This window comes from Mirounga leonina, unplaced genomic scaffold (genome assembly GCF_011800145.1).
Source record: "Mirounga leonina isolate KUSES-001 unplaced genomic scaffold, KU_Mleo_1.0 Mir_199, whole genome shotgun sequence".
In the NCBI taxonomy this organism is placed as follows: domain Eukaryota; kingdom Metazoa; phylum Chordata; class Mammalia; order Carnivora; family Phocidae; genus Mirounga; species Mirounga leonina.
The window spans coordinates 576472-583471 of record NW_023270498.1 but is presented as its reverse complement, the minus strand read 5'-3'; the positions used below and the strand labels follow the sequence as shown (position 1 = coordinate 583471).

Here is a 7000-nt window from a genome sequence, read left to right as displayed (position 1 = left end):
GCGGCTCCCGGGCGGTGGCGTCTGCAAGGCGGCACGAGCGCCGCCGCGGCCCCTTTTATAGCCGGCCGGGCCCCGCCCACGGCCGGTCGCGCGCCCGGGCCCTGGCCAATCGCGAGCGCGGGCCGGCCGGAGTGACGGTGCGGCTGGCTTATGAGCGGAGGCGGCGCCGGAGGGGCGGGACGGGGGCGCGCGTGCGCGCTAGCGGCGCAGGCAGGTTCCCGCCCGCGGGCTCCGTCGCGGCGCTGCGGCGTGGGGAGCGGGTGTGGGACGGGGTGCGGGCGCGGGGACCGAGGGCCGGCGGGGCGGCGGAGCCCGGGGGGCCGCCGGGCGGGAGGGGGACGGAGGCTACGGCGCTGGCGGGCTTAGGCAGCCCGGCGGCCGGGGCGTGTCCCCATTGCACAGAGGGGGCGACTGAGGCGACCGCAGGCCTCAAGGTCGCGCCGCCCGCCAAGGTCGCCCGCGCCCCACTAGGCCCGCGACCCCGGACTCCGCGCGCGGCTGGGGGCGCCGGCTGGCCCCGGGCATCAGCCCCCTCCTCCAGCGCACGGGAGGCGCCGCCGCCCCCGTCTCGGAGGTTACGAAATGCTTCCAAAATGCCCTACTTTCCGAAAATATCTTGCACAGTCTGCTTGAATTTTCTCCAGGAGGAGGACGTTGACACGAGAGCCTGGCAGGCTCGTACCTGCGGAGTCGCGGCGCGCTCTCGTGCCCTCTTTCGACCTGGGGAGCCCGAGTGGGCGCCGCGCCCCAGGGAGCGCCCCCACCCCCGGCTCGGACGCGGGCGGTGACCCCGACCCCCGAGCAGAGTCTGGAAGCGGGGTCGTCAGGTCCTCGTCGGCCACTCAGTTGCGGCGTTCCCGGTGGCAGGTTCGTGTGTCAAAGCCGGTGTCCCCATGTGCACGGCTTCCCCGCCGTAGGATGCGCCCCGCCGCGGGCAGCCGGCGCTGGGACTGCAGCTGCATCCGGAGCCCACGTGCGCTGGGCTTTCAGACCCTGCTTCCCAGCCCCGGCCGCCCCACGGCCCCCGCTGTCCCCGGTGGAAACTGAGGCTCCTCCCTGTGAGTGGCTGCTCAGTCACCAGCCCGCGAGTGTTCCCAAAGCCGGACCTGGAAACTGCTTTTTTTCCCCCTCTCCCACATCACCTGGTGCTTGGTGACCTTGAGGAAGCTACGTGTTCCCTTCTGCTTGAAGCAAAGTGCCCCAGGCCCTCAGGGCCCTCAGCCGTAAGCTCCCTGCCCTGCTCTCTGTTCTCCACGCTGAGCCCTGCAGCCCTTAGGGACCCGTCCTAAGAAAGAAGGGACTGCGTGAATGCAGAAGTGACTTCCCTGGCACTCGTCCTGCCTTGTAACATCACCGGGTCAGCAAGGCCCTGGGGCTGCTCCCTGCATCCGCCGCAGCCTGCAGCGTGTGCCCTCAGGAAAGTGAGCATGCTGGGGGAGCCAGGGTGGTAGGGAATCCCGAATTAGCATTATCAGTTGAACCTGACTTCCTGAGTGAACTATCAGCAGGCCCAGAACCTCAGGAATGTGGGGCTGTCCTGCCTTGTTTGGATGAATCACACTCGAAGCAGACCCAACTGCATTCAACGGCGCCCTGATCCAGCTAGCTGGGGGTGTTCTAAGCCCGCCAGCACGGCTCTGTAACCTCGGTCCTATAGAGCGTTCTGCACAAATGCTTCTCTCAAAATGTCTCTGAGCCACAGAGAACGTAATAAGAGAAAAACGAGGTTGTTGAAAACATTAAGAAAACAGACCACTTTGGAAGAGGGTAACTCGTCTCCTGTGCGCCTCTTGCCCGGGGACTGGCGTGGACCGTCCCATCTTCTTGCTGCTGCTGGGACCAGCGGTGACTTCAGAGTCCACAGTCCCGGGCTTTGTCCCGGGCCGGCCTTCCCTGACACTGCCCTTCATCAACCATGTCCCCGAAGCCCCTACTGCTTCCCCCGAGGCCTTGGCTCTTCTCCCCCTGTGTCTCCAGCTCTGCCTTCCCCCCTGAACTCCTGCAGATTGCTCCTGAGTCACAGTTACATGTTACACCCAGTGGTGCTCCCTACACACCCACCCCAGTCAGCCTCACCCATTCCCGAGGCTCAGATCTTCGGGAGACTTCTAGGCCAACCCCAGAGCCCACAGCTCCCTCCAGAGCTGCCATGGATCCTCCCTGCTCACCCGCCCCTCCTCATGGATGAACTGCTCAGACAGCTCTGCCACCTCCCTCCCCAAACCTCCTCCTCCCTCCCTCTCGCCCCAAACCTCTTCCTCCTCCTCCCTTCCTAAGCCTCCTCCTCCCTCCCCAGGCCTTCCCACAGCTCCAGCTCCGGCTTGGCCTTCTGCAACAGCCTCCTGCCTAATTACTGGGCCCCAGTTTTTCCAGGGACTTCCAGAATGGTCCTTCTCAAAATCATCTGAAATTTTAGCTCCTGTGCTAAACTACTTCTCCAGGTTCTTGGTTGCCCCCAGGACAGATGGAAGCAGCCCCTTCACAGCCCCATCTCAGCCGGCTTGCGTTCTAGTTCTGTAGGCGGAAGGTCCTCTTGCCACACTGAGCTTCTCTGCACCGCCCCTGCCTTTGCAGGACTCACCCTTTGCCTACACAGTGCCTCCCTGCTCTCCACCTGCAAAGCTCACCCCTGTGCTTGGTCCTTTCTGGGATGCTTTCCTGCGCTCTCCCGGAGTTGGGTGCCTGAGAACACCGCACAGAATCAAAGCTCAGTGAAGGGGTGTTGAATTACTGCCTAAATGAGGCCTGCTGCAGCTCCGTGTGCTGAATGAAAGGGCCCACAAAAGCTGGTTCTGGTGGGTCTCCTCAGTGGGCTTGGCAGTGTCCCTACACCTCCCCGGCCTGGGCCTGCACCCCGCTCGGGCGTCAGCGGCCTCTCCCAGCTTGGGACGGTCAGCCCGCCCATGGACGTGGCCAGGTGATGGGCGGCTCGCTTCCGCTCCCACCCACCTCGACGGGCTGCTGAGGGCTGCCAGCACCCTGCTTCCTTCCCTGACCCGTCTGTCCTCTCCTGGCCGCTGTCCGTCCAGGCCCATCCTGCATGTGTGGCCTGCCTCCTCCCAACCCACTGCTCCCCTTCTCCTCGCTCTGAACTCCCAGACTTGCGCCGCGCTCTCCCCTCCAAGCTGCTCCTTCCCAGGCCCCCGGACTCACGTGCTTTGTGGTGGCTGGCATTGGGCCCCATGGATGAGGCAGGGTCCTCCGCTCTGAGCCGCAGGGACCAGCCCAGCAGCCCACCGTTCCGTGCAGAGCAGGCCAGCAGCAAGCAGGGGAAGCCCACGACACCGGCTCCGACGGGAATTTGTCTAGGCACTGAGGGTCTAGGGCAGAGCCCAGCTCCCGTGTGCTCTCAGGGGAGCGAGCTGACCGGGAAGTCCCGGTCGGGGGCTGTGTGGGGAACGCCGTCCCAGCAGGTACCCTGTCCCCCTCCTCCCCCCACGCCGGGGCCGGTGGGCCTGGGAAGGATGCGGAGGTTCTCCAGCTGCCCGGCTGGCACGGACGCCACCAGGTACCGAGAAGATATTTATGAACGTGAGGACGGTGTCACGATTAAGGATGTTTATTTTATTTTTATTTTTTAAAGATTTTATTTATTTAATTGACAGCGAGCACAAGCAGGGGGAGCTGCAGAGTGAGGGAGAAGCAGGCTCCCGCTGAGCAGGGAGCCCGATGCGGGGCTCGATCCCAGGACCCTGATTCACAACCTGAGCCGAAGGCAGACGCTTCACCCACTGAGCGACCAGGCGCCCATGGTTAAGGATGTTTAGAGGAAGAGAATAGTGAGAATACATACTCCGTGTCCCCCTGCCCATGAGCGCAGGGGTGCGGGCAAGGACGGGTCCCTTGGCCAGGCACACATGGGTGGCCGAATGGCCGTCCCACCCGTGCTGACCTCAGTCAGGTAAAATATACAGCTGCTTCCCTCGCTCTGATGTATGTATGCATTTCCCTTTTGGATAGCCTCACTGAGATCTTGTTTTACCTACCATGAAATTCACTCATTTTAAAACACACAGTCAAGTGATTTCTAGAAATCAGAGCTGTGCCGAACGCACCACAATCTAATTTTAGAACAGCTTCCTCACCCCAAAAAGGACCTTGTGCCCGTTTTTAGGAATTCCCTGTCTCCCGCCCCCAAACTGCATTTTAAACTTGATTGAGATTTACAGTTTAGACTTGCCCATTGAAATCTTGCAAAGTTTATGTATTGTGTTTTAACATTTAAGACAACTTTAGGTTCAACATATTTAGAAGTTCATCAGAGCTATTTAATGCTCAGGGAGGTTTTCTTTGTTATTTTTGGCCAAATAAGGACTTTAAAAGGAAACCAGATAGATTACATTTAGGAAGGCAGTTGAAATATTTGAAGGTGTATTTGGACAAGTTCAAATCTGCCATACTCACAGAGACTAGGATGGTTTGTAAGCTAAAGAATTGTGTTTTTAAAAAGATAACTTTAATAAATTCAATATCAGCTGTTAAAAATGAAGTAATGCGAGTAGCTTTCCTACATGAGAAGCCACAGGGCGCACATGGCCGTGACAGGGGCCCCCGGGGACTTGGCTCCTGCTGTCCCCAGGCTGGTCAGCTTGGGGCTCCAGATGGCGCCTCTCCCCCGCTCTGTATCCCCCAAGTTCAGGTTCGAGTTCATCTGGCTCCCGGAAGACCAGGGAAGGGGAGAGAAGGAAGAGGACCGCAGGCTGGGAGTGACGCCGCCTGTCAGGGCTGTTCTCAGCTCCCCCAGAGCCGCCCAGCGGCTGCCGTCCTCGGTGCAAGAATCCAGGAAACTGGATATTTGGGTGTGGGTGCACCGCCACCGAGCCCCCCCCCCCGCGTTCCGCTGGTGACAAGGAAGGCGAGAGGGGTGCTTCGGGGAGATGGACTGGCAGCAGACAAGGGACTGGGCGTTCTGAGCCGGGAAAGCGGCCCAGGGAGGACCCCACCCCGCGCGGGCTGGGGGAGGACCTCCAGCGGTTGCCTCAGCCTCCAGACATCCGCATTTGGGGGCGCAGGTGGGGACGGGGCGTCTGCTGAGTGGAGCCCAGATCGCCCAGATTGCGGGATGCTGGTGGGGTCTGGTGTTTTCACATGGCCTCCCACCAGGACTCATAAGGTGGGGAATCCGCCCCCCACGCCGACACAGAAGGGGATACAGGAACCAAACCCAGGAGATCGAGGCCTAAGTCAATTCAGAATTCCAGGGAGTGTCAGGTGCCATTATTGGGGTGGGCGTGGGATTCTCCCACCAGCCCTTTGAAGTCGATGCTGGTATTTCCCCCGGGAGCAGACAAAGCTCAGCAAGGCTGAGGAACTTACTCAAGGCCACAGTTGGCAGGAGGTAGAGGCAGGGTGATGCCGGGTCTCCCTGGCCCCTGGGTCCCCTGCTCATCGCCAGCACACCTCGTCCTGAAAGCGAACCAAACAGAAAACTGTGGGACCGGGGCGCCTGGCTGGCTCAGTTGGTTAAGCGACAGCCTTCGGCTCAGGTCATGATCCTGGAGTCCCGGGATCGAGTCCCGCATCGGGCTCCCTGCTCGGTGGGGAGTCTGCTTCTCCTTCTGGCCCTCCCCCCTCTCATGTGCTCTCTCTCATTCTCTCTCTCTCTTTAAATAAATAAATAAAATCTTTAAAAAAAAAAAAAAGAAAAGAAAACTGTGGGACCACTCACACAACAGCACGTTTACCGCCTTAGCCGTGGTGTGGGCAGCTCAGCCGCTCTGAGCATGTTCGTTTCGTGCCGCCATCCCCACCCTCTGTCTCCAGAACTTTCTGTCTGTGCACCCCCCCAACACGAGGTTCTGGCTGAGCCCAGAACCAACAGGCAGCGCAGGAAGGGGCGTGCCATTTCCTGGGCCTTGCGACCGCCGACTTCAACCTCTGCTTTTCTCCTGGACACAATGCCTGGCATTCAGCCACGAATCTCCCCTGCCCTTCTCCTGCCTTCAGACTGCCCTCCCCCAGCCCCGGCACCCCCACTCCACCTGCTGTCTCTTACCTGAACTTCCGGGGACACCTCCTGTGGGGGGGATCCGTGTCCTTCTGTGACCGGCTTATTTCACTCCGCGTCGTGTCCCCGGGGACGAATCCCGGTGTCGCAGGTGTCCTTCCTTTTTGTGGCTGCGTAATATCCCATGATGGGGACACGCCGTCTTCCGTGTCTCCGCTCATCCGTGGATGGACACTCAGGGCACTTCCCGCTTCTGGCTGCCGTGAACATGGCCGAGTCCCTGCTCTCAGTTCTTCTGGGTATGTGACCCCAAGTGGACTCGCTGGATCACAAGGTAAATCTACGTTTCATTTTGTCGGGAACCGCCACACCGTTTCTCATGGCGGCGGCCCCCGTGTGCACGGTGGCCGACAGGATGCGGGGGTCCCAGTTCCTCCGGTCCCCACCAGCACCTACTGCGTCCGGCTTGTTTTTCTAACCTGACGGCTGTGAGGTTCTAGGTGGTCGTTTTGTCTTGCGTTGTCCTAAAGGTTAGTGATGCTGTGCATCCTCTCACGTGCTGTCTGTCCTCTTCGGGGAAATGTCCGTTCGCGTCCTCTGCCCATTGTTTCATTGGGTTCTTTGCTTTTTCTTATTGTTGAGGTGTAGGAGCTCTTTACACATTCTGGATATCAATCCTGCATCAGTTATGTGATTTTGCAAATCTGGTCTCCCGTTCTGCAGGTTGCGTTTTCGTTCTGCTCCCCGTGTGCGGACTGCGCAGGTGTGAGGGGTGTGTGCTCAGCGGACTCTCGTCTCAGGCGGGGGAACTCCCCCCACTCAGCCTCGCTGGCCGTTCGGGTCCCACCACCCGGGGATGGCCCGCTTTCCCACGAGGCCCAGGTCTCCAGACCCCTCTGTGATTTTGGCAAAGCCCCTGCAGTGACCATCTGGACCTCTTCTCCTGATGTTGGAGGCAAAACTGCAGCAGGTGAAGACAGAGCAGGAGGTAAACTGAGGTGGAGGTGAGTCAGTCCTCTGTCAGGAGCAGCTCAGTGATGTGTGGGGCCCAGA

At 60.2% G+C, this 7000-nt stretch overlaps 1 long non-coding RNA gene across 1 annotated transcript in view; it reads left to right on the top strand.

The window, feature by feature from the left end:
• The first annotated feature begins 6197 nt into the window (after window positions 1-6197).
• LOC118024579 overlaps window positions 6198-7000 on the top strand; it is a 2365-nt gene continuing 1562 nt past the window's right edge. The window contains exons 1-2 of the long non-coding RNA XR_004683137.1: window positions 6198-6281; window positions 6671-6951. This is a non-coding gene — a long non-coding RNA (uncharacterized LOC118024579). The remainder of the gene's footprint in view (window positions 6282-6670; window positions 6952-7000) is intronic.